We start from the raw sequence: 18,767 nt of genomic DNA, 5'->3' as shown, positions 1-18,767 counted from the left end.
CTGTTTAGTTTTACCTGACTCTTCCAAAATAATCAGTCACTGATTCCAAACAGGTAGCTAACAAGGTGATTGGTGATGATCCTTAGAAGAGTAAAGTAGAACAGAATTCCTATTCCTTGTGAGTTTTCTCTTCATTTTGAAACAGATTAAACATTGGCAACATGGACAAGTTATCCAAGGCAAAGCATTTGCCTCAAAGTCACTATGTCGTTTATTATCTTGTCAGTAGGTATATCTGAGTATTTTGAGTCTTGGTAGCCTTTGCACTGTGGTTTGCAACTTATTGAAGTGTATCTCATTATGCCGATTGCTAACTGCATATTGCTTGCTGAAGCCAAATTTAGGTATATCTCTAGACTCTGACTCCCAACCGGAATTATTCTTTGTCAGAGGGTCCGTACTTGGAGAATGCTTCAGCTCAGCTAAGATGACTTCAACATTCAGAGCGATTAATTTCCTCAGCAGTCCAAGTGCTGCTCCAGCCATGTTACTGAGGGCAAGGCATCTACACGAGCTTCTCAGAGCCGTGTCACAAGCTTCCCAAGCCTAATCCTGAGTGCATTGCCCTCAGCGCTCCGACGGTCCTGTCGGTAGTGCCTCCACAGCTCCAGGAGCACATTCAGACTTCAGCTCTCTGACACTATGGTCTAACAGAAAATTGCTTTGTCGGCTTGAGCGCATGTCTCCCATGCTCCAATGCTCTGCATTTTTAATTTTTTTAATTCAAAGACATTTCCACTTCCTGGGGGTGTAAATATTCTTCAACCAGGATTCACATACATTGTACAACATTTGTTCTTCAATATTGATGAGCTCAGCTTTATTCTATTCACATTGAAATTCTATTAACGTGTACTAATATGTTGTGCTCTCTAAATTCAATAGCAATACCATATTCTGCAAATTCTGCACTTTTAATTTTGCATTGTCATCAACGAGCTGACAAACAGCCAAATCCTCTTCCATGTTTCTGACTTCCTGTTTTCTTAATAATCTGTTACACTTACTGCGCTAAACAGAAGGGTTTAGTGCACCTCTAACATTGCAACATAATGGCAACTGCCGTGATGAAAAAGCAACCTCATCCATTTTTTAACGAGTGAGGGAACTCCACATTGTTCTGCAACCAAATGGTTATACCTTTTGAATCCGACCGTATTGCTATAAGAGGACAGACTTTTCCGCCTTTAAGGAAACAACACATTTGAATCCACAATTTGAGAATAGATGTCAGGAAACATCTACCAAATTTTATGGGAGTTTGTTAGAGCAGAAGGAAATAGAGCTGATGCATAACCTGCTGTGTTTCAAATGACACTCAAAAAAGCAAGTAGAGCATTTTGGTGAGACATACATTTCTCATTAGAGCGAAGGTAAAATAAAATTGAAAGCTACATTGTATTTTAAGGGGTTTGTGGAACGCATGTGAGTTTGTGGCACAATACAGCTCTTTAATCCAGGACCAATTTGTAGACGTCACAATGAGTCCCTGCATACAATCAATCAATCATTGTAATTATAAAGCGCGCTACTTACCCGTGAGGGTCTCAAGGTGCTGAGGGGGCTGGGGGGTGCCGCTACTGCTCGAAGAGCCAGGTCTTGAGGAGTCTTCTGAAGGTGAGCAGGTCTTGGGTTTGTCGTAGGTGGGTAGGGAGGGTGTTCCAAGTTTTGGTGGCGAGGAAGGAGAAGGATCTGCTGCCGGAGGTCGTTCATTGGATGCGGGGGACGGCGGCGAGGGCGAGGCTGGCGGAGCGGAGCTGACGGGTGGGGGTATGGAAGCTGAGTCTGCTGTTGAGGTAGGCTGGTCCGGTGTTGTGGAGTGCTTTGTGAGCGTGGGTGAGCATCTTGAAGGTGATCCTCTTGTCGACGGAGAGCCAGTGTAGGTCTCTCAGGTGGGGGGTGTTGTGGCTGCGGTGGGGGACGATGAGGATCAGTCGGGCAGAGGCGTTTTGGATGCGTTGCAGTCGTCGCAGGTGTTTGGCTGGGATTCCTGCGCAGAGTGCGCTGCCGTAGTCCAACCTGCTGCTGACGAGGGCCTGAGTCACCGTTCTTCTTGTCTCGGTGGGGATCCACTTGTAGATCCTGTGGAGCATGCGGAGGGTGTTGTAGCAGGAGGAGGAGATGGCGCTGACCTGTTTCGACATGGAGAGGGAGGAGTCGAGGATGATTCCTAGGTTGCGTGTGTGGTCGGTAGGTGTTGGTGCTGTTCCTAGCGTGGTCGGCCACCAGGAGTCGTCCCTGGCTGAGGGGGTGGATCCGAGGATGAGGACCTCCGTCTTGTCCGAGTTCAGCTTCAGTCGGATTCCTCTCATCCATTCGGTGACGGCCTTCATTCCCTCGTGGAGGTTGGTTTTGGCGGTGTGCGGGTCCTTGGTGAGGGAGAGGATGAGCTGGGTGTTGTCGGCGTAGGAGATTATGTTGAGGTTGTGCTGGCGGGCGACGTGAGCGAGGGGGGCCATGTAGACGTTGAACAGCGTCGGGCTGAGGGATGAGCCCTGGGGTACGCCGCAGATGATGTCGGGGGCTTCAGAGCGGAAGGGGGGAGGCGGACGCTCTGGATTCTGCCGGAGAGGAAGGATGTGGTCCAGTCCAGGGCCTTCTCTTGGATTCCGGCTTCTTGGAGGCGTGTCTTTAGTGTGCGGTGGCAGTCCATGTCAAAGGCGGCTGACAGGTCCAGGAGGATGAGGGCTGATGTTTCGCCGTTGTCTAGTTGGATCCTGATGTCGTCTGTGGCGGTGATGAGGGCTGTCTCGGTGCTGTGGTTCTTTCGGAATCCGGACTGGGATGAGTCTAGGATGTCGTTGTCCTCGACTTAGTGGGTCAGTTGCGTGTTGACAATTTTATGGATGACCTTCGCCGGGAACGGGAGCAGGGAGATGGGCCGGAAATTCTTGAGGTCCTTGAGGTCCGCCTTGGGCTTCTTGAGAAGGGCGTTGATTTCCGCGTGCTTCCAGGTTTCCGGGAATGTAGCTGTCTCGAAGGAGATGTTGATTACTTTCCGTACTTGGGGTGCGATGGCTGCGTCTGCTTTGTTGAATATGTGGTGTGAGCAAGGGTCTGACGGTGATCCCGAGTGGATGGAGTTCATGGTCTTACGTGTTTCGTCGTTGTTGACGTTGGTCCAGGAGGTCAGGTGGTTGATGCGGGTGGTGTTCGTAGGGGGGTGGTGTTGAAGCTGTCGTGGATGTCGACGATCTTGCGGTGGAAGAAGGTGGCGAGCGAGTTGCACAGTTCTTGTGATGGCGGGATGTCGTTGGCGTTGGTGCTGGGGTTGGAGAGTTCCTTCACGATGCTGAAGAGCTCTTTGCTGTCATGTGCGTTGTTGTCCAGGCGGGCTTTGAAGGAGGATCTCTTGGCTAATCTGATGAGATGGTGATGTCTGCGGGTGGCGTCCTTGTGGGCTGCGTGGCTGTCCGGTGTTCGTTCGTGGAGCCATTTCTTCTCAATTTTCCGGCATGCTCGTTTGGAAGTTTTGGAGTTCTTCGGTGAACCAGGTGGCTTTCTTGCTGGTGCGGCTGTTGGAGGTTTTCTTGAGTGAGGCGAGGGTGTTGGTGCAGTCGTTGATCCATTGTCTGAGATTGCGGGCGGCGGCGTCTGGGTTGCTGGGGTCGATGGGTGGGTTCTGGGCGAGGGTGGTGGCTAGCTGGTCTCCGGTGATTTTGTTCCAGGAGCGGCGGGGCAGCTGTTGGGTGTGGTGGTGCGTGATGGGCTTCTTGTAGGTGAAATGGATGCAGCGGTGATCCGTCCAGTGGAGTTCGGTGGTGTGGTCGAAGGAGACGTGGGTGCTTGTGGAGAAGATGAGGTCAAGCGTGTGGCCAGCGGCGTGGATGGGAGTGCTGACGAGTTGTCTGAGGCTGAGGTTGTCGAGGTTGTCGATCAGGGTGGCGGAGTTGGCGTAATTGTTGTCCTCGAGGTGGAAGTTCAGGTCCCCGAAGAGGCTGTAGTCCATGGAGATGAGTGCGTGGGTGCTGATGAGGTCGGCGATGGAGTCGCTGAACTGTGGTCGGGGTCCTGGAGGTCTGTAGACAAGTGTTCCTCTGAGGGTGGTGTTGGGGTCAGTGTGGATCCGGAAGTGCAGGTGTTCGGCGGTGTTGAGGGAGTTGTCTGAGTCGGTGCAGACCTTGAGGCTGGACTTGTCGACGATGGCTATTCCTCCTCCAGATCCGTTGGTGCGGTCTCTGCGGGCGATCTGTAGCCGTCCCGGAGGGCTATGGCGATGTCGGGAGAGGAGTCGTTCCACCAAGTCTCGGTCAGGATGGCAACGTCTGGGGTGGAGGTGTCGAGCAGGTCCCAGAGCTCAACGGCGTGTTTGCGTGCAGAGCGTGTGTTTAGGAGTATGCAGCGGAGGTGGTTGGGTCCAGTCCTTGGTGGTTTGGTGGCTCTGTCGCAGATGAAGCTGCAGGTGCGGCAGGAGAAAGATCCGTGGGTGCGATTCGGGGCGGCCTGGAAGCAGCTGCGGTCTCGGCCGGTGTTGAGTGCGCTGAGGGTGCTGGCGTTGTATCGGAGTCTGGCGTCGTGGCGTTCGCAGGGGCCAGGGGTTCTGGCGCTGGGCGCGGTCCAGCAGCTCGGCCGCGCAGCGTCCGGCATATATGGGGAGGTGGGAGGGAGGAGCAGCTGGGAGGTGGGAGGCAGGAGCAGCGAGTGGGCAGGGGGGCGGGCCGCAGGGGGCACAGCGGCGGGGAGACGAGTGATACAGAAAGCAAAATTGGGCACAGAGCGGCGAAAAGGGGGCACAGAGCAAAAAACGGGGCACTAAGGAGTGGGAGAACGTGTGGCACAGGAAGCAGAGAGAAATGGGTCAAAATGGAAGCAGAGAGAAATGGGTCAAAATGGAAGCAGAGAGAAATGGGTCAAAATGGAGAGGGAAAAAAACGAGTGGCACAGAAGCACAGGAACGGAGGAAAATGGAGGAAGGCACACTTACCAGTATGATTTAGCAGCGGCAGCAGGGGCACACAGGCGGAGCTGCGTGGAGGGGGAGCGACCTACCAGGAGGGTCAGGGGTCGCTCTCCTCACCGCGCAGCATCCGGCATATATGGGGAGGTGGAAGGGAGGAGCAGCTGGGAGACGGGAGGCGGGAGCAGCGAGTGGGCAGGGGGCGGGGCCGCAGGGGGCACAGCGGTGGGGAGACGAGTGATACAGAAAGCAAAATTGGGCACAGAGAGGGGAAAAGGGGGCACAGAGCAAAAAATGGGGCACTAAGGACGGGGGAGAAGGAATGGCACAGGAAGCAGAGAGAAATGGGTCAAAATGGAAGCAGAGAGAAATGGGTCATAATGGAAGCAGAGAGAAATGGGTCAAAATGGAGGGGGAAAAAAACGAGTGGCACAGAAGCACAGGAACGGAGGAAAACGGAGGAAGGGCGCACTAACCAGTATGATTTAGCAGGGGCACACAGGCGGAGCTGCGTGGAGGGGGAACGACCTACCAGGAGGGTCAGGGGTCGAGAATCTTTCAACTTACAACCATGACCTAAAAGATGCTGTTAATATTATGAAGAAAGAGGACAACACATAGTATTGTGTAAGAGCAATTAAGGCACCAGGTCAGCAAATTTGTAAAATAAGAAGCAAGGATGAGGTTGTTAAAAAGAAAGAAAACAGAGCTTCATGATCTATGCACAACCGTGAGAATGGGGCATTTAAATGTTACTAAAGAGAAAATGTAGGGCAATTAGATAAAAACACCAATTACCTTCCAAAACATTCACCATGCAGGAGATGCGGGAAGAAAGGATACTTGGTGAGGGCATGCAAGAAAATGGGTAATATGAGTACGAATATTGTAAAGTCGATTGAAAAGCAGGTAAAAAACAAAGTTTTTCAGATTGGCAGTAACGATACCAATCTACAGATGCACAGTTGTGAGATAATCCTTCATGATCACAACGTTAGAATTTTTGCTGATAGATATCATCCATTTACATGAATTGCAGTCTTTGCAAAGAAAAATCTGTTAAAGGTTATGTATTCCGTTGAAGGATAGTCAGAATAAGAATATCTTTCAAGGGAAGGGGTGGAATTGGGAAGATAAACATTGGCAAACAAGGGTTGAACTTTTTAGATTGGAGACCCCAAAAAGAACGTCATATTAGATTAGATCCAAATGAACGATGCAGTCTTACTTGTGGAAAGAACATTTTGGGAATAAGAAGTAGGTAAAGAATTGGGTGAAGTTTTTTCCAACACATTAAGGGCCAGATGTAAGCAGTTTTTTTGCAGTGGCAAACGGGCCAGCGGCCCGTTTGCAACTGCAAAATACGTCCGTGCAATGTACGAACCCTATTTTGCAAGTCAGTAACCTATTACCGACTCACAAAATAAGGTTTGCAACATCCCTGTGAGTGCTGGCTATTCCCAATGGGGTCGCACATTGTAACCTGCCTCATGAATATTAATGAAGTAGGTCATTTATGGCCCCATTGGGAATCGCAAACAGTGTCTGAGACAGTATTGTACATTCCATTATGCGAGTTGCAATTGCGAGTCGCAAAACGACGCAATTTGCGACTCGCAAAACGGAAGGGTCATACACATGGCCCAAAGACTTCTTCCTAACTTTCAACATTATATTAAAGTTAAACCCAAGGTGTTACCAGATTAGATGAACGAACAATTTAATGATAGGTTAAGGAAGCTTTAACCAAGGGGTAATTGAAAATACTGAACGTTCTGGGTGTTTGGTGCATAGTGTAAAAGCCCCAAGGCAGCACCAAAAACGAAGTATGGGTAGACCTGAGGGACTACATGGTGTATGATCACCATTCTCTTCCTTTCATCAACAATATGCTCAACCTGGTTGGGTAAGCTAGCTGCTTCAGCGTCCTTGAATTGTCATCAGCCTCCCTCCGGGTGAATCGCCGTCCAAATTCTAGAACACTTATACACAATCCAATTTGGAACATAGAGATTCTGCAGGATGTATTACAGGCTCATCTTTGCTGTAAATCCATTCAAGCATATCATGGAGAATAATCTAGAATGATTCCCAAATGAGCTCTGCTTGCAATAAGGCATCTTAGTATATTGGAAATCAGAGCAGAGTCAAAATTATAAGGAAGCGGGTCTCTTCATCAAAAGAGGGGAATGCCAAATTGTGGCGGGGGTGTGTCACTTATCTAGGACACATGTTGTCTAGATATGGGATTACAACTACATACGACTTAATTGAAGCAGTGAAGATGGCCCCAGCTCCAATTGATAAGGACAAAGTTAAATCTTTCTTCGGCCTAGGAGAATATTGCTCTAAATTGTTATAAGATTTTGCTGATACTAATGACCTCATGCTTGTTTTTTGAAGAAAGTGATGAACTTTGTCTGAACTCTGAGGCTTGTAACGCATTTTAGTTGATTAATAGGACCAGCGTAAACAACAAATAACATTTGCACCGATTGATTACCAGCAATGTGAACAGCATGGCAAGAATGCAAAACTGCCTTGTAATCCAGCAAGTAATTTATCAAGGGCCTTGATAAGACAATAATTTGCACATATTTGCAGTTCAAGGTCTAACAGCATTATTGGGAAAACATTAGAGGAAGAAGCGACTCGTGTAAAATCAAGGGGCACAAAGTCATTATGGGTGGCTTAACAGAGAGTAAAAAAGCAAGAAATACATTTTGGTTGGAAATTATATCCTTTTGAGAAAATACAGTGGATGATAAAATTATGATTACTAGGAAGATGTGTCATAAAAGCAATATCAAGAGAGAGTAATTGTTTGAGGAAAAAGAGCTGACACCTGAGGGCTTCTTAGAAGTAGGACTGGATTGACCGCGGACAGGAGAACCAAAGGTTCAGGACAAAAGGAAGGTTATTAAGGTCTTCTAGAATACTAACAAAAATCGAGTTCCAGTGAATGAGGCCCAGAAACAAAAGGGTTTTCAAGACTGAAAGCATTTTGAGATGGCTAAAAGGGACGCTGATAGTGAGGAGAGCATTAAAAGAGATATGTTTAGTTCAGCAGACACACCTAAGTAAAACAAAAGATCACCACAATAATGTGTCTGGGCACACAAAAACGTTGTCTAACATAAATCCCAAAGGTCTAAGTTTCTCAGTAAAGGTAGGAGGGAAACTCAGTAACTCGAGCCAAAACTGCCCTGAGAGGAAGGTTTTGCCCATCCTTGAATGGATGACAGAGCGTCGCTAGAGAAACGAGGTCATGTTTCTTAAATATTGGTTAAGTTGTATCATGATCTCAGAGTCGTCACCATAAGTGCATATTCTGAAAATATTGTGCTTCATAGAGGGTGGACATGCACATTAATCAAAATGGGGGACAAGGTTGAACCTTCAGACAAACCAAAAGGTAGGGGAAACCTTGCTGATCTACACGGTGTTAGAGAGAACACCACTGCCCTTTCCAATACATATGAACACAACCAACTGTGCCTGAGATATAATATGAAAGTAAAGGTAAAGAGGCTTTTAGAGCCTAGAAACATTTAGCAGAGCTGCACTACCCTTTTTAATTTTTTTAATTTTCAGTTATATGAAACAATATAATGTCAAATAGACAGTAAAATGGGCCAATGTTGTGAGGACTATTTTCAAGGAAGGTCCCCTTTTTTGATCAATCAATCAGTCGGTACTTGTAGAACGCCGCTTGTCACCTGTGAGGTTATCCTTATCCATAGGCAGGGTTGTTGGGCCTAGTTGAAAAGCCAGGTCTTGAATTTCTTCCTGAAGCCTGTCCGTAAGGGTGATATTCGGAGGTGGAGGGCGTTTCAGGATTTGGCAGCGAGGTGAAATAAGGAGCATCATCCGCTGTGGCAGAGGGGGATGTGGGGTATCTGTGCCAGGGAAAGGGAGGCAGAGTGCAGGGTTCTGCACTTGTGTGTGCCTTCTCACCTAACAGCACAGTAGTTTGAGTAAATGACAATAGTGCTTATTAAAAAAAGAGAGTAAGTTTGCACTCATCTTTATAATCTCATATGCCCACATGGTTCATTATTAAATCAGCATGTGATTAAAAATATGGGATGTGAGAAGTTGGCCTGATATATGCTGTCCACTAGTTATAGTGGGCACCTTGTATCAGTCCAAACTACCCCTTATTGGTTATAGGTTAAAGACAACCTTTATTGAAAGCTATCCTAGTGCTAGTTATGGAGAGCAGCCTGCAGGCTCAGTCTAGAAGGAATGTAAAGCAGCTTGTTTTACCAGTCTATAATCTCTTGAGTCACTAAATGAAAGATATCCACACCAGGTATACATATAAAATATATGTATTTATTACTAAACACACCCTCCTAGTCTCTTTAGGAGACTAGAGGTCAAAACACATAAGTTACACTTCAATATTCACAGTAAAATAGCACAAATACACGTCAGACCCTAGGGGCGAGCAAAACCATATACTAAAATAGTGGTATAAGAACCACGACTTAACTAGACACAAGGCCTAGAGCCAGTAGAATCGCTGGGACCCCAAGGAACCACCAAAGGTAGTGATACAGTGTGTGAACACAGCCGCGAGTTCCCGTTAGCTTCTATGGGGAAAGTCGCGGTTACATTTTTAAAGATTAGGGACACTTAGAAATGTGTCAGGACCAAACCCTTTTAGACTTAGGAAGTTCTAGGGCTAGCACCCATGGGAGCACCGGAGTACTCGTGTTACCTCACCCAGGGAAGCCAGGTGCATAGGTGTCTTTTGGTGTCGGGTCGCGTCGTCAATTTCAATGGGAGCTGGCGAAGAAGTGCTGCTGCCGTGAAGATGCGAAGTGACCGAAGAGATCCAAGCCTGGATCGAAGATGAGAAGAACCTGAAAGCAGAGGGACAGTGTCTGGGTCACTTGCCAGTGACCAGGAAGGCGATGAGCAAATGCCCACCGATGTCGGGTGATTTCATGTGAAGGAGGTGAAGCTTGACTCTTAAGCCACGAGGACCAGCAGGCGCCGAGGACGACCAGGAACTGGATTTGAGCTGTCCCACGAAGGATGTCGAGTGCTGCAGCGTCGGTGCCCAGATTGGACACAACAAGCCTTGGCAACAGCAACCCACGCAGAAATGAGAAAGATGCTTCAGTGCAGACCAGCAAGGTCTGGATGGGAGTCAGGGCACGTCTGGAGCAACCAGGAAAGCTCAAGGAAATACAAAGTTACCCCCTCAGGGACCCACCAGTCAACGGACCAGGGATAGCGAAGGGACCTCGAGACGAAACACAAAATGGCGGCCCACGGGTCACTCGGAAAGATCAGGGCGACAATCTTCGGTGGATTCAGTGCTCGAGATGGGGGCTACAAGTCAATGCACTTGCAGAAATGCACGGTGACCAGGAGTTCCGGTTCCACGCTACTCACGAGGGCTGCCGGTCTCAGCTTTGCTGGGGACTCGGGTCGGCCTCTGAGATGTCTGGAAATCCTCTTCCTGGGCTGCAAGTACTTCGGAGTCCGGCGGGAGCTTCGATGATGCAGACCGGCAAATTGCTTCGTTGGTGCCTGCCAAGCAGGAGAGTCACTCCTTGACCCCAAGGGAGATTTCGTCCGTCCTCTGGTCTTGAGCAGAGCGTCGAAGGTCCAGGATTCAGCTTCAGAGTTTCGTCCAGGGTAATCTAAAGTCCTAAGGACAGGGGTCCCATACTTATACTAAGGTAGGGGGTTGGACATACTCTGGGGACCCACCTATGGGAGGGTTTGGAAAGAGGGGTGGGTACACCCAGTTCCTTTGTCCAGTTTCGTGCTGGAAGCCCCTGAACCGGTTTGAGCTGGACTATGCACAGGGACATCAAATGTGCCCCCAGTGCAGGACTTCAAAGCACTCAGCGAGAGTGCTCCCACCCAGCCCCAATACACACCTCCCTGTGACAGGAAAGCTATTGTCCAGGCCTCCCCTGCCGGAGTTTTGGTCAACAGCAGGAGGCCAGACCCGTGTCTGTGGCTGCAGCATCCATTTTGTGATGCCAGGGCTCTATTAAGTTTCTACCGGGTATACCAGTGCTATCATGTCTGTCCCTCTAGAAGGGTGGGATCATACTCTCACACCAGTTACTGGTGTGGGGTATGATTCCAAGGTGTTTGACACCAAACACAACATGTTTCCGTGCAGCCAGTCCAAAGTTAGCATTTACCGTTTGGTTATAATGCACTTAAGAGTATATGGTCAGGCTGCACTACAAACAGCATCAGAGAAAGGGTCTCCGAACGCTGCAGAGGGGCTCTGCTCATGCAAGGGCACCCTCTCACATAAGAACCAAGCACTCTGCCTTAAGGATTGATAAAGCCTGCCATAGGAGTGACTTATAGGTTTATATGTGTGTATATATATATAGTGATATAGGTAACCTATATCACATTAAGGGGTGCATGCACCACCTTACCCAGGCTGCAGTAGCAGACCTGTGGTGTCATTTTGGGTGGCTTTCCAGGGGTGGCATGATACATGCTTCAGCCCCTGGTAGGCCTCTGGGGTACCTATGCCCTGGGTACATAGTATACCATATACTGGGGACTTATAAGGGCACCTCATATCCAATCTGAACTGTACCTAAAGTACATGGAATCATTTTAGAGAGAAAGCAGCTAGGCTGGGGCCCTGATTAAAAGGGTCCCAGCCAGACTAAAGTCGAAAAACAGTGAAACACCAGCAAAAAGTGGGGGTAAACATGTGAAGCAGATCCTACTCTCCTACATGGGATATCCCTAATAATCAGATTCACACACACAAATACGTCTGGTACAAAGATTGAGGACCACATGTAGTGGAAGTCAAAAGCGGATGAAGTCTTTTGGATGAGAACCCTCACTCACCCAAGGGTGACGAGCTTCATTATTGGGCTTCCTCCACACAGCAGAACAGCAAGGTGCCTGATCTGGGCTACAACTCCCCTGTGGGGGAGGAGTTGAGGGGTTTTATCAAGGATGTGCTATAACAGAGGTCTGAGTGATGGGCAGAGTGCAATGTTAAAATGATCATCCTGGTTAACGGAAATGATACCTTAGTTTGGGCCCCCCAGTGGATACAGTTATAAACAGAGCTATCACGCCGGAACCGAAGAGTTGAACCATAATCACTAGCCAGTGATACGACAATGGTACATACAGTGATGTAGAGTGACACCTATTATTTCTTGTCCTGAGGAATGCCCTAGAAAAATACCTTTCTAGAGTTACACCTGGGCAGAAACATGTCCACCTCACAATAAGTGAACGGTGTATCTGATGCACTGTCATTAGCTCTGTTTTTAACCCTATCACTCGGGCCACATAAAAATGATAATTTCTGCCCACCAGGGAGATAGTTTTAACATTGCACTCTGCCCCTCACTCAGACCCTTGTTATAGCTCATCCTTGATAAAACACCTCAGCTCCTTCCCGGCAGGGGAGTTGTAGCCCACAGCAGGCATCTTGCGGTTCTGCTATGTGGAGGGTGCCCAATGGCTGCCACCTCCTGGGACTTTAACTTGGGCGCAGCTTGATGATTCTTGGCAAAATTTTACGCAGCTTGACGATTGTTCGCAAAATTAAACAAAAGTCCCCTTTTTTGGTTCAGTTTAGAGGGGGTCCCAAAACGCATTTTCCCCCTGTTATGTCTATGGGGATTTTTCAATTTTTAAACATCACTACACCCAAAACCACTGAGTGAAATTACAACAAATTTGGAAGAAAGCTAGATGGTGGTCCAGAAGGAGTAGTTTCTTTTCTGTAACTCCAGTTCTGTAGTAGGGGTATCTCTGTGATAGTCATAATCTAGTGAATAGTCCCGCCCATGTGCGCGGACCCCGGAGCAATAAAAAATAATCTCTTAAGGTGTCAAATCATGCAGACCTGCATCCACCTTTAAGAGAGAATTTAATTTAAAGACAGATAATGCAGCCTATACCCACAGGCTACATTGTCCAGTACTTCAACTAGAAAATTCCACCAACATCCACAAACAGCACTGCCTGTCCAGCTTTTCTCCACAAGGGAAAAAAAACAACAACAAAAAAAAAACCCTGCCTCTACCAGCAAAAGCCTCTGGAATGATAGAGAGGAAGGAATGGACAGACAAGCCCCATAGGCTGCCATTATGTGGCTCAGAACAGGATACTGTGCCTTTAAGAAAACTTTCCAGAACTTTCCCAGTATCCCAGAATGCACAGCAGGTCCCTTTTACTTTCAGTTATTTTTGAAGGCGTAGCACGCCAGACCTGTAGCATTCCTTACATGAATAATCATCTCTCCACCGGGGAGGAGGGCGGGCGCTTATGACTATCACAGAGATACCCCTACTACAGAACTGGAGTTACAGAAAAGAAACTACTCCTTCTGTAGTAGGGGATCTCTGTGTATAGTCATAATCTAGTGAATAGAATGGCAAGCCCATCCCCACACAAAAACGGCGGTGGAGAAGATACAAAACAATACCACTACTGTGCGAACAGATTTCGCAGCGAAGCCTGCCCAACCTGAGCATCTGCCCTGGCATCCACGTCCAGACAGTAATGCGCAGCAAAGGTATGGACCGACTTCCAAGTGGCCGCCTAGCAGATTTCTGCAATCGGAACATTACGCAGCAAAGCAGTCGTGGCAGCTTTGCCCCTGGTGGAATGAGCCTTAGGTTTACCCCCTAAGGTCTTATTAGCCTTTTGATAACACAATTGTATGCAGGACACAATCCACCGAGAGATGGACTGCTTAGAGGTCGCAAGACCGGTCCTGACTGATCCATAATTAATAAACAATTGGTCTGACCTACGAATATCCTTGGTCTTATCAAGATAAAATTTCAACACCCTCCGAACATCCAGGGAATGGAGAGACCTTTCCGCTGGCGAAGAGGGATTCTGAAAGAACGTAGGTAAAGTTATGGTCTGGTTGACATGAAAATCAGAGATAACCTTAGGAAGAAATTTAGGGTGAGTACGCATAACAACCTTAGCAGCGTGAAATACAGTATAAGGTTCTTGACAACATAATGCCTGAAGTTCACTCACCCTGCGGGCCGATGTAATGGCCACTAGGAACGCCGCCTTCCAGGATAGGTGCTGCAACGAAGCCTTGTGAATGGGTTCAAAAGGCTCCTTCATCAGGCTGGACAGCACCACATTCAAGTCCCAGGAAGGCGAGGGAAGTCTGACAGGAGGAAACACTTTCTTCAAGCCTTCCAAAAAATCCTTGACCACAGGGATCTGAAAGAAGGAAGTCTGTGAAGGGCATTTCCTGTAAGCAGTCAAAGCAGCCAGATGAACCTTAATGGAATGGAAATTAAGGCCGGACTGCGCCAAATGTAAAAGATATGGAAGGATGACATCTTCCTTACATGTCGTAGGGTCAAAGCTCTTGGACTTGCACCAGATACAGAACCTCTTCCACTTGTAGGCATAGGACGTCCTAGTGGAAGGCCGTTTAGACTCCTTCAGTATGTCCATACAATCTTCTGGTAGATTCAAATGGCCATATTGCACTATCTCAGGAGCCATGCCGCCAAACTCAAAGACGAGAGGTTGGGGTGCACCATCTGCCCCCCGAACTTCGTGAGAAGGTCCGGCATGCACGGCAGCCGTATGTGAGGAAGGAGCGACCGGTGAAGTAGGTCCATGAACCACCACTGTCTGGGCCATTCCGGAGCAATCAGGATCATCCGAGTCCCTGACTGGGACAGTTTGATGAGCACCGCCGGAATCAGGGGAGTGGGTGGAAAAGCGTACAGAAAGCTGTTTGACCAGTCGATCCATAGCGCATTCCCCTGCATCCCCCGCTGGTAGTACCTGGATGCGAAGTCTCGGCATTTGCTGTTTTCGACGGTGGCGAACAGATCTACGTCTGGAGTCCCCCACCTTGCGAAGACTTCTCCTAGTACTTCGTCGTTTATGACCCATTCGTGGTTTTCCTGAATCAGTCTGCTCAGTGCGTCCGCCTGAACATTCTGCACCCCTGGCAGATGCGTGGCCGTAATCGTCAGTCCTCGGGCCAGAAGCCAGTGCCAGATCGCCTGCGCCTCCTGCGACAGAGTGCGCGATCTCGACCCCCCCCTGCTTGTTGAGGTAATACATAGTGGTTGTATTGTCCGTCTGTATCAGCAGCGAGTTGGTCTGGAAGGACGGAAGGAAGGCCTTCAACGCCAGGAAGACAGCTCTGAGTTCCAGGAAATTGATGTGGTACGTCGACTCCAACGGGGACCACTTTCCTTGAATCTGCAATTCCCCGGAATGCGCTCCCCAGCCTTGGAGAGACGCATCCCTCACGACACTCTTCGTGGGAATGTCCTTGTGGAAGGGAACCCCCCTGAGGAGGTTCTCCGCCGAACACCACCACTTCAGAGACTGAAGAGCATGTAGAGACAGCTGTATCTTGTCGTCCCAAGAACCTGTCTTCTGATCCCACTGATCCTCCAAGCACTCCTGCAGTGGTCTCATGTGCAGCCGTGCGTGAGGCGTGAGGAAGATACAGGAGGCCATCGATCCCAGCAGCGAAGACACCTTCCTCACTGTCGTCGATGGAGCAGTCCTGAGGTCCTGAGCCTTCCGAAGGAGTGATAACCGTCTCTCCTCCGAAGGAGACACGCTTGCTGACCGCGTATTGATGGAGGCTCCCAAGTACTGTATGCACTGGACCGGAGTCGGGACCGATTTGGACATGTTGACGTGTAACCCCAGCTTGTGCAAGAGAGCGCACGTCCACCGGAAGTGTTCTTGTGCTTCCGAGAAGGATGAGGCCTTGATCAACCAATCGTCCAGGTACGGGTAGACAAAAACCTTGTTCCTCCGCAGGTGTGCCGCCACCACCGCCATGCACTTCGAGAAGGTCCTGGGCGCAGACTTTAGCCCGAATGGCAGTACTGTGTATTGATAGTGATTGGCGCCGACTTGGAATCACAGGAACTTCCTGTGCTTCCATGCAATGGGCACATGGAAGTACGCATCCTGTAGATCTATGGCACAGAGCCAGTCTCCCCGTTGCAGCTGAGGGTAAATCTGATGCAACGATAGCATGCAAAACTTCTCTCTGCGAATCCATTTGTTTGCCTGTCGCAAATCCAGAATGGGCCTGAACTTGTTCTTGTCCTTCTTGCGAACGAGGAAGAACCGAGAGTACAGACCTCTTCCCCTTTGAGACAGAGGTACCTCTTCTACCGCCTTTTTCCTCAACAAGATGTCTGCCTCCGCCTGGAGCTCTCGCAGTTGAAACTGAGAGCTTACCGGCGGAATCGCTGGAGGCGGGCTGATAAACCGAAGACTGTATCCATTGCAAACAATATTCAGCACCCACTTGTCTTGAGTAATTTTTCTCCACTCTGCCGGAAAAAATTGAATGCTTCCCCCCACTGGAGTGGGTAACGGTTGCAGGGGAAGTAGTCGCTCAGGGTCGAGACCCGGCCGGGCCCTTGGTAGTAGTAGCGGCCTGCTAGCCTCATCTACCCTTCGGGCGTTTCTGGAAGGGTTTCCGGAACTGCTGCTGTTGGTGCTGCTGCTGTCCCGAACCCTGCCCACGGCCTCTGCCCATAGACCCTAACCGTCTCTGGAACGGGCGCTTCTTCTTCTCGGCCTTCTCCAACCCGACAGCCGTAAGGGTCTCCGCCTCCGTCTTCATGCGGGCCATCTCATCATCCGCATGTTTACCAAACAGGGTTTCCCCCGAGAAGGGCAGATTGGCTACTCTGAGCTGAGCCTCTGGCTTGAGCGACGTTAGGCGCAGCCAAGAGTGACGCCTTTGGTGGACGCCATGACAGTAGGCGTGCGCCGCCAACAAGGAGACATCCGCTGCCACACTGATGACCTGGTTCGAAACCAGCATACCCTCTCGCACCGTTTCCAGGAAGTCCTCCTTCCTGTCCCGAGGCAGCAGGTCCGCATACAGTTGGAGGGACTCCCACAGGGCCCGGTCGTAACGCCCCAACAGCGCCCCCGCCGCCTTCATGGTGGTAGACACGGTCCCACACACCTTCCTGCCCGCAGAGTCCAGCCAGCGGCTTTCCTTGTCGGGCAGGACCGTTGATGAAGGAGCTGTCGCATGCTGTTTCCTCGCCGCCGTCACGATGACAGAGTCCGGCTTCGGGTCCATCCGTAAAAAAGCAGCGTCCGAGTCCGGGGCCCGATACTTTTTCAGGAGCCGTGAGGGGGCGGATTTCGGCACCGCGGGAGTGAGGAACAACTCCAACGCGGGTTCCACCAGCCCCGGCACTAGAGGCAGCAGGGGGCAAGACGTGTTTTTTGTGTAGAGTCTCGAATATCACGAACGTCGTGGGTGTCGGTACCGTCACCATGATCCCCAACTTGGCTGCCCCCCTCAGCAGCACCTCCTGGAAGGAGACTAGATCGTCCACAGGAGACACCCTAGTCCCCGGTGAGTCCGACAGCGTCGGTGAGAAATCCCTGGCCGAGGACCGTGTGCGCGACCTGGACCTGTGCCTCCTATGGCGCCGTCCTGATGTTGATGACGATGACCGCCTATGGCTCCGCGACCTTCTCCTCCTGACGGAGCGGGAGCGCGACCTCCTCGGCTTCGGCCTGTCCGGCGATCTAGCCGGGCCCGGCGACTGTGGATGTCGCGGCCTCGGCGTCCCCTGCGGAGGAGTCGGATACCTGGGCAGGGAGACCGACCGCGGCGGAACTGCAGGTGACCCCAACGGAGTGCGAGGTGGTATAGACCGAGGAGGGGGAGGTGGAGGTGGTGACGCAGGCGGTGGTGGTGGAGGCGGTGGTGGTGGTGGTGGTGGCGGTGGAGGAGGAGGAGTCGGTGGTGGTGGTGGTGGTGGCGGAGGTGGCGATGGCGTAGGGATCCGAGGAGGTGTATACACCACGGAGTACACCGATCCCGGCGACTCCGCTCCCCTCTTACTCCTGGCGTCAGGGCTCCCCCTGCGCCATCTCAAAGACGAACCCCTCTGCGACGTCGGTCGCCTCCTCGACGTCGATAACCTCCTCGACGTCGATCGCCTCCTCGACGTCCATTGCCTCCGCGACGTCGTGTGCCGCCTCGACGGCGACCGCCTCGACGGCGACCGCCTCGACGTCGATCGCCTCGACGGCGACCGCCTCGACGGTGACCGCCGCCTCGACGGCGACCGTCGTCTTTTCACCGACGGCGAGCGGCGCTCTCCCCTCGGCGGCGAGCGCCGACGCCGGGCCTGATCTCGACGCCGATGGCTCGACGCCGACGGCGTCGTCGCAGAAGATGCCGATGTCGTCGATGGCGGCCTGTTCAGCTCCTTCGACGTCGATCGTCGACGCCGCTTCTCCCCAGAGCCCTGGGGAGATGGCGAACAGACCGTAGTCATCCCCCTCGACGCCACCGTCGACGCCCTCGACGTCGACGGGGAGTGGGGGCGCTTGCTGGTCTTCCTGCCCCTGGGGAGCCCCCCAGAGGCCTCAACATGGGCAGAATCAGCCCCTCCAGACCCACCTCGTGCCTTCAGCCTTCTGTCCTCCAGGACCTGGAGCCTGATCTTCATCCTCTCTCTCAGGGTCCTAGCTGAAAAAGAGCGGCAGATCTCACACTCCTCAGGCACGTGGGACTGGGTAAAGGCAGACGATGCAGACCCTGTGTGGGTCTGACTTAGCCTTTTTCCTTTCACAATCAGGACACTTGTCGAACAAGCCAGGCATGCTGACAACACCAGAAGGAAAGGACTTTACCAACACTAAATCACTTGAAAAGTAACAAATAAACCCTTGATAAGGGAGAGCTCAATGCTTCAGGGTCCTGCTAGCAGGAGCCGGAAAAAAGAACTGAAAGTAAAAGGGACCTGCTGTGCATTCTGGGATACTGGGAAAGTTCTGGAAAGTTTTCTTAAAGGCACAGTATCCTGTTCTGAGCCACATAATGGCAGCCTATGGGGCT

At 50.6% G+C, this 18,767-nt stretch overlaps 1 protein-coding gene across 1 annotated transcript in view; it reads right to left on the bottom strand.

Moving 5' to 3' along the window:
• SPEF2 (sperm flagellar and cilia associated 2) overlaps positions 1-18,767 on the bottom strand; it is a 1,083,747-nt gene that overhangs the window by 379,216 nt on the left and 685,764 nt on the right. The window lies entirely within an intron of this gene.

This window comes from Triturus cristatus, chromosome 2_1 (genome assembly GCF_964204655.1).
Source record: "Triturus cristatus chromosome 2_1, aTriCri1.1, whole genome shotgun sequence".
In the NCBI taxonomy this organism is placed as follows: Eukaryota; Metazoa; Chordata; class Amphibia; order Caudata; family Salamandridae; genus Triturus; species Triturus cristatus.
Note: the sequence above shows the minus strand (reverse complement) of the source record. Positions and strands in the feature narration are given on the sequence as shown.